This window comes from Octopus sinensis, linkage group LG2, assembly GCF_006345805.1.
Source record: "Octopus sinensis linkage group LG2, ASM634580v1, whole genome shotgun sequence".
NCBI classification, from domain to species: Eukaryota; Metazoa; Mollusca; class Cephalopoda; order Octopoda; family Octopodidae; genus Octopus; species Octopus sinensis.
In genome coordinates, this window is record NC_042998.1 from 204,980,352 (window position 1) to 204,988,750 (window position 8,399).

Consider the following 8,399-nt stretch of genomic DNA (forward strand, 5'->3'; position numbering starts at 1 on the left):
TTCGGAACAGAAATAGTGCAGTTCAATTTTCATTCGCCTAAACTTTAAGTGACCCATTTTTGGTGGTTCTACGATTTGTTGGCTAGGAGGAGATGTGCCGGGAAGTTAAACACACGGACACACACACAGACATACAAGTTGAGTTTTATATATATAGATATGTATGTATGTATGTATGTATGTATGTATGTGTGTGTATATGTTTGTGTGTCTGTGTTTGTCCCCCCCAAATCGCTTGACAACCAATGGTGGTGTGTTTACGTCCCTGTAACTTAGCGGTTTGGGAAAAGAGACTGATAGAATAAGTACTAGGCTTCCAAAGAATAAGTGCTGGGGTCGATTTGCTCGATTAAAGGCAGTGCCCCAGCATGGCCACAGTCAAATGAGTGAAACAAGTAAAAGAGTAAAAAGAGTAAGAAATGCCTTGTACCCTCGAACCAAAGCAATAACAAGAAGATGGGGAGACGGGGGTGGGGGTATGTTGGCCAAAATAAGTTTATTAAAGATAAAAATTTAAAAATGGATAAACAAAGAGAAGGATCTTACACAAAACACAAAAACTCTGTTCACAACTGATTATTAATGTTAATTAACTGAATAAATATTAATTAACTAATTGATTTGGTATCTATCAATATTATTGAAATTATGATAGTGGAATTGGTGAGAATGGGTAGGGTGTTTAACGTCCATTTTTTATGCTTGCATGGATCGGAGAGAATTTGTTGAGACAGATTTCCTGCTGCTTGATGCCTTTCCTGCCACTAACCCCCGACCAGACATATCTTCCATGACAGATTGGAAACAAATAACCAATATATATATATATACATATACATATATATATTTTCAGTAAAAACAATTAAGATTCAAGTGAATTCCAATGAATTCACATGAATGCAGTACTTAACTTAGATGCACCAGAAATCTTTATGGTATTAACCATAAAATAATATGGGGTGATTATAAACAAGAAAAAAGCAACAAGAATGGATTAGTTGTTCAGTACAATTGTTTCATACGAAGAACAGATTTATTAAAAGCTGCAAATATTGCAGCAAATACAAGTGTCCCGTATTCATCAGCCAAAACACATATGAGTTTTCCAAACATCCTAGGGGGTGAGGCTACACTCATGAAGTATCGAAGAGAGTTCTATGAAAAGCAAAGTTAGATTGTAAGCAGACTTCAAAAGTTCTCTAATGATGCACAGTTTTATAAAAGGTTTTTAAAAAAGTTTGTTAGCTTCACAGAAAAGGTAAATCCATCCATAATAATGCAGATGTAATTTCCGGAGATATGAGGAGATATTTCATATATAGGAGATATATATACATATATATATATATATACATATATATATATAAAGTAAAAAGTAAAAGAGTCAAAAGGAAGAGTAAGTATGGATAGGCAGCTTTTTAATAATCACTACAAATGTATTGATGCATACTTTTTACTTTTTATTTTCACACTCGAAGAATTTAGAACCGCTATTATTAGAAGTAAGAAGGTGAGGCTTGTGTAGGATGAAAGATTGCAAAGATAAAGCATTGTAGAAGCACTTGAGAATGGATGAAACTGAAAATAGGTGGATAAAGAAAAGACTGCATGGTCAATTTCATATGGATGTTGAAGATAAGACAGACAGAGAAAAAAGATGGCTAAAAGTGATTTAAAACCAGAAATGGGGGCTCTAATCTGTGCTGCCCAAAAGCAAGCATTAAGAACCAATTACATCAAATACAGAATGGACAACACAACAGAAAGTGACAAGTGCAGAATTTGTGGACAGAATGGTGAAACCGTATGGCATATTACCAGCCAATGTATGCCACTAGCCCAGAAGGAATATAAGAGCCATCATGACAACATAGCAAGGATTGTCCATTGGACACTTTTGCAACAAGTATGGACTTGACAGAGCAAAAATGTGGTACGAACATAAACCCAAAGGCATCATCGAAAATGATAATGCAAAGATGCTATGGGATTTTGTGATTCAGGATGACCATGAGATAGAGAATAGGAAACCAGACATAGTGTTAATTGAGAAAGAAAGCAAACTATGCTGGATCATAGATATAGCATGCCCAGCTGACAACAAGGTATGCGATCAGGAAGAGAGAAAAGTCGAGAGATATGACAGGTTGGCTTGGGAGGTTAAGCAGTTGTGGTCGATGAAAAAGGTAGCAGTAGTAACAATAATTGTCGGAGCCCTGGGAACAGTGAACAAAAATCTCAAGAAGTACGTGGAACAAATAGGGGCTGCAATGAGGGTGGAGCACTTGCAGAAAACAGCACTGCTTGGAACTGCTCGAATGCTCTGGAAGGTGCTCGAAAATAAGAGGTGTTACCTTAGTTCACTGGTAGTGAACAGCTGACACTGTAGTACATCTCCAGCGTTAGAAGCTGTAATATTTATAATAATAATAAAGAGTGCATTGGGATGTTAGTAAAGTTTGTGGCTTCAAAACAAGAGAAAAGTGGTAAGAACACGAACCAGAATCTGTGATAGAAAATGTGATACACAAGATCTTGTGGTAAATCCCCATAAAACCTGGCCTTAGAAGTAAGAAGTCTGGATCTGATCACAGAGAAGAAAATAAACAGTGTAAGATCATAGGTTTTGTGATTCCCTATGAGAGAAGAGTCGATACCAAAGAAATAGTGAACATTGAGAAATAGCAGGATCTAGCTTGAGAACCGGGGAGATTGTGGGGGACCAAGACAACAATTATTTCTGTGGCAGATTGGGACACTTGGCACAACACTCGAAATACTACCACAGAAAAAACAAAAAAAAAAAGAAAAAAAACAGAAAAGAAAAATCGGAAGAGATTGGAATTGAAAGTCACATTATCAACTTGCAGAAAATTACCATCCTGTATTCTGCAAGGTTCCTGAGGAAGATTCTTGAAATTTAAGAAGACTTGTTGCCACTTTACCTCAAAATAAAATACCTGCTAACTAAATTAGGATACACTAATAATAATAATAATAATAATAATAATAATAATAATAATAATAATAAAATAAATAAATAATGCTTTCTAATTGATGTATCAATACCGGCAGATGACAACGTGTCTCTAAAAGAAATGGAGAAACTCTCAAAATACAAAGACCTGGAAATAGAGGTAACCAGAATGTGGAATTTAAAAACAGAAACAATTCCTATCATAGTAAGTGCATTAGGCATGATAAAAAAATATTCAGACAAATACATAACAAAAACACCAGGACTTACAAACACATATAACATACAGAAAATTGCACTACTAGGCAGTGCATACATCCTACGCAGAACACTTTCCATACAATAACCATCAGAGCATCACAACAAATCACAGCACATACCCAAGGCACACAGAGCTGCGCTCGGTAGTGAAGTGAAAGCACGATATAAAAAATATACTACTGAATAATAATAATAATAATAATAATAATAATAATAATAATAATAATAATAATAACAACAACAACAATCATAATTTAGGTAGAAGGTAACAATTTTGAGCAGGGAGTGTTAATCAATACCAATGACACTGGTCAAGTACTTGAGTCAATGGTATCAATCAGCCCCTCCCGCTAAAATTGCTGGCCTTGTGCCTAAATTAGAAATGATGATGATCATCATCATCATTATTATTATGGTGTTCTGTGTGTAAGTTGTTAGCAGTGAAATCAAGATGAATCACAGCCTCGATACAGGGGTCAGTTTCGTTCTTCTGACTCTACAGGAACTGACCACACAAAACTGAATAAAATAGAAAGAAAAGAGGAGACTTACCTATTATTTCCTGGTTTCTTGTGCCATTTTGGTCTCTTCTTCTGTTGGACATTTTTGACAAAATAATTACAACATGTTTGATGAAAATGTCTTAAGAATTCAACTTATGGTTGCTGTTGTTTAGAATTTACTCTCCAGACTTTTGGCAGTTCCAATAAACTGAAATATTTCTGCAAAGTCAATGACAAGAAATTGTCAATAAAAGACACCGGAACTGAAAAATTGTAAAAGTTCTTGTAGACACAGGAAATGGAGGTCACGTGTATGAAACAAGTTGGTGTTTCAATCTAAAATTAGTTTACCTCTTACTAATTGCAATCTCTTTAAAAAAAAACTTAATTAACTCAAGTAGTTAGAACAGATGCAATTATTGTTGGGAGGGGTCTCGTCAAGAACAAGTGCTTTTGACAAGATACTGAAGACTCCTGTAGTGTCTAGAGAAACAGCGATATGGCGTTTGGGGACATAGATTTGAAAGACAGACTCTAATAGAATCAAATAGATATTAATATTCTCGTTAAATGTCGCTATAAATAAACTCTATGACAATTTCTTTAATGGCATCAGGAAGAGGAATGGTCTCTGATCCAGGTTAAACTGACAACATCATCCTTAAGTGTTTTATTAACATATATATTAACACTTTACATCAATTTTCTATGCTGGCATGGATTAGATGAACCCTTCACAGTCTGAGTCAGTCTCTCACTGTCCTTTGAGACTGGTTTAGGGACCGTTTTTGGCAAAGTTCCTGACACCAACCTCTTTACAGGGTGGACATGGGGCTTCTTTATTATAGCAACAACACAGAAGTTGCCTTGTCTGATTGGAGAGTTCTCGTTGTGTTGTCTCCCTTTGTTTATCACCCATTTGAAAGAGGGAGGGAGAGAGGGAGAGAGAGAGATAGGGATCAAAGAGAGATTGTGATGTGGGAAGCAGAATGATGGAGTGAGAAAGAGGACAGAAGAATGGAAGAGGGAAGAAGGCAACGGACAGCTACATGTTGGTTTCAATTCCAACACCAAAGGAAATAAATTTCAATCTTGTTCCTGATTTCTTAGGGAAAGGCATGAACATCACACATTCCATGAGGCCAATGGAAGGGGTTTTAGATCTGCATGACTTGTTAACAAAAACTTTCAACCAGCTATTCAGTTAAACTACTGTATAAAGGATTTACACTACTCATGGTACCTATTCCGAGTGAGATGAACAGAGCCATTTTTTCCTATGAATATGATTGCAGTATTGTTGAGATGGAGAACTAGTTGATTCATTGACTGACATTTTGTCTTCAGCTGTTCACTCACCATGGGGCCAAATAGTAAAAATAAATCACAGCTGGATTTGAACACATAGCAAATAGTTTCATTCCTGGGGATACGCATACAACTGAAGTTGACTCACATGTTTTTAAACTAAACAATATTTGTCCAGTGCCGGAACATCTGGCACCGTTTCAACTAGAATATCAGAAACATTGAAAGAAAAAGACAGAATACAGAGAACAAAATCTATTCTATAAGAAATAATGGTAATTTCTTTTCTCTTGAGGAATCTTGGTGATGGACATTGGAGATAAGAGACATTTATCTGTGACAGCATTGTCTTAATGTCTGCTTTTACATACTTGCAGGGATTAGATGAAAATGCATTGAGGAAGGGTCTTTCTATGGCCAGATGCCCTTCCTGATGCCAGCACCTCCTGCCCTTTCCTGGTTTCCAAGTGAGGTAATAAATCTGCCAGTCTGGATCAACAAACAATTTGGACGTGGTTATGTGGAGAAGTGGAAACAAATGACACCATGTGAATGAGCCTTTTGTTTACAAAGATCGCACAATGTGACAAGATGTCTCAAGAAGCCCAGAGACATTTTCATGGTGGACTGTAAGTAAACGATATGTGAGGAAACCATTGTTTACCAAACAAGAGAAAAAAACTCCTTCACGCAAACATATGCAATGGCAGCTCCTTTTACAAATGCCTTTCATTATGAATGAGAACATCAGTTGGGGTCTATCTTTTGGCTCAGTACACATCCCTGCTTGAATTTGCCCAGGGTCTCCCTTGAATTTCCCATGGAGAAAATAGTTTTGGTTTACAAACATTTCAAGTGATGATCAGCCTTCAGGAATGAATTCAATTCATAAACCAAGATCCCACTGCCTCATCAGCAATTATTCCCCCAGACTTTTATGAGCTGGTGAGGGTTTATTGAGGCAGATTTCCCATGGCTGAATGCCTTTACTGTTGCCAACCCTTATCTTTTGCCAAACAAAGTAATATTTCTCCATGGCCAGGCATCTATTTATCGAATAATATAAATAATATAGACCCCTGAGATCTGCTGTGACTTTGAAGACCCAACAAATGAAGTGAGTTCATGGCTTGCAGGTCAGCCTGCTGTGCTTACCTTGGATCGTAGAGTGACCTGCTGTGCTTGAGGAGACCTGTTGAGTCAAGTACGTCAACACCAACATCAAAATGAAAATCAAATGTCAATTGTAGTTAAGATACCCGTGCCAGTAGCACGTAAAAAGCCCCAACCAATTGTGGCCGTTTGCCAGCCTCCTCTGGCCCCTGTACTGGTGGCACGTAAAAAGCACCCACTACACTCACGGAGTGGTTGGCGTTAGGAAGGGCATCCAGCTGTAGAAACACTGCCAGATCAGACTGGAGCCTGGTGCAGCCTCCTGGCTTCCCAGACCCCGGTCAAACCGTCCAACCCGTGCTAGCATTGAAAACGGACGTTAAACGATGATGATGATGATGATGATATCCAATGATATATATATATATATATATGTGTGTGACCTCGTGAGTACTGTTGGTGATTTTTTTCCCTCTGTCTTCCCTTCTCTGGATCTTTCCTTCTCCTATGTTTCCAACGAAGAGCTCCGCTCGAAACGTTAAACCCTCCTTCTTCCCTTCTTTCCTGAGCGTCCAATAATACTATATTTGTTCCACGTCCTCGCGTTGTTGTGTTTTTTTGTGTTTTCTTGTTTGGATTAACTATATATATATATATTATATATATATATATATATATATATATATTATATATATATATATACATACATATATACATACATATATGTACACACCTACATATATATGTATATATGCATGCGTATATGGGTATAGCACATCAAAAAAATGTGGACAAAATGAAAAATGAGAACATAAAAAAACAAAAACATGAAAAACGAACTTTCTTTTGGACAACAAAAGAAATAGAGAAAGGAGACAAGCAACACAAATAACAATCCCTTCATCAGTGGTCCCCTGTTTTATCTACTCTGTGTTTCGAAGGTAGGGACAAGATGTGACTTTGTTAAAACAGTCATTCCTACAAAGCAAATCAAATAAAATTTGGGATTTTTGCAGAGGGTTTAAAGTGGAAACAAAAACAGGACAGAAAGAACAAAACAGTAAAAGGGTTAAGCCATGACGAGGTGAAGTGGTGGACGCTGGGGAAAAGAGAGATGACAAGAGACAGGCAAAAGTAGGTCTTGTCTCTTGTAAAGCAAGAGGAAGAAAGGATGATAGCCGCTGGTCAAACGTAAGCAATGGGAGAGTCAAGGAGAGAGATTCATGCATGTGTGTATATATAAATGCATGTATGTATATAGATATACATACATTTATATACATACATTTATATATATATATATATATGTCATAGCAAAATGAGGAAAAGATCCTTCAAAGGGGTGTGTTTAACATTCAGTTCTCCATTTAATCTTTACATATCATCATCATCATCATCATCATTTAGCGTCCATTGTATGAGTTGGATGGTTTGACCAGAATTGGCAAACTGGAAGGCTGCACCAGTCTCTAGTCTTATCTGGCAGAGTTTCTACAGCTGGACCTCCTTCCTAATGCCAACCACTCCGAGAGTGTAGTGGGTGCTTTTACATGCCACCTGCATGGGTGCCATTTGGGAGACACCAGTGTCTGCCATGACTACAATTTCACTTTGCTTGATGGGTCTTCTTCTCAAGCACGGCATATCACCAAAGATGTCAGTCATTAGTCATTGCCCCTGTGAGGCCCAACATTTGAAGACCATGCTTCACCACCTCATCTCATGTCTTCCTGGGTCTCCCTTTTCCACTAGTAAAGATTGACACTTCTTTACACAGCTGTCCACATCCATATGCATCACATGACCATACCAGCGCAGTTGTCTCTCTTGCACACCACATCTGATGCCTCTCATGCCCAACTTTTCTCTCAGGTCACTTACACTCTGCCATGTATGCACACTGACATTACACATCCAGTGAAGCATACTAGCTTTATTTCTTTCAAGTATGTCCTCAGCAGTCACAGCCCATGTTTCACTATGGCTGTTCACACACAGGCTTCATACAATCTACCTTTCACTCTGACAGAGAAGCCCTTTGTTACCAACTGAGGTAGGAGCTCTCTGAACTTTGCCCAGGCTAATCTTTTTCTAGCAGCTACACTCTCAGAGCATCCACCCCAACTACTGACCTGGTCACCTAGGTAACAGAAGCTATCAACTACTTCTAGTTTCTCCCCCTGGCATGTGATGGAATCTGTTCTCTGTACATCTTCAGTGTTTATTGCCCTTGTGCA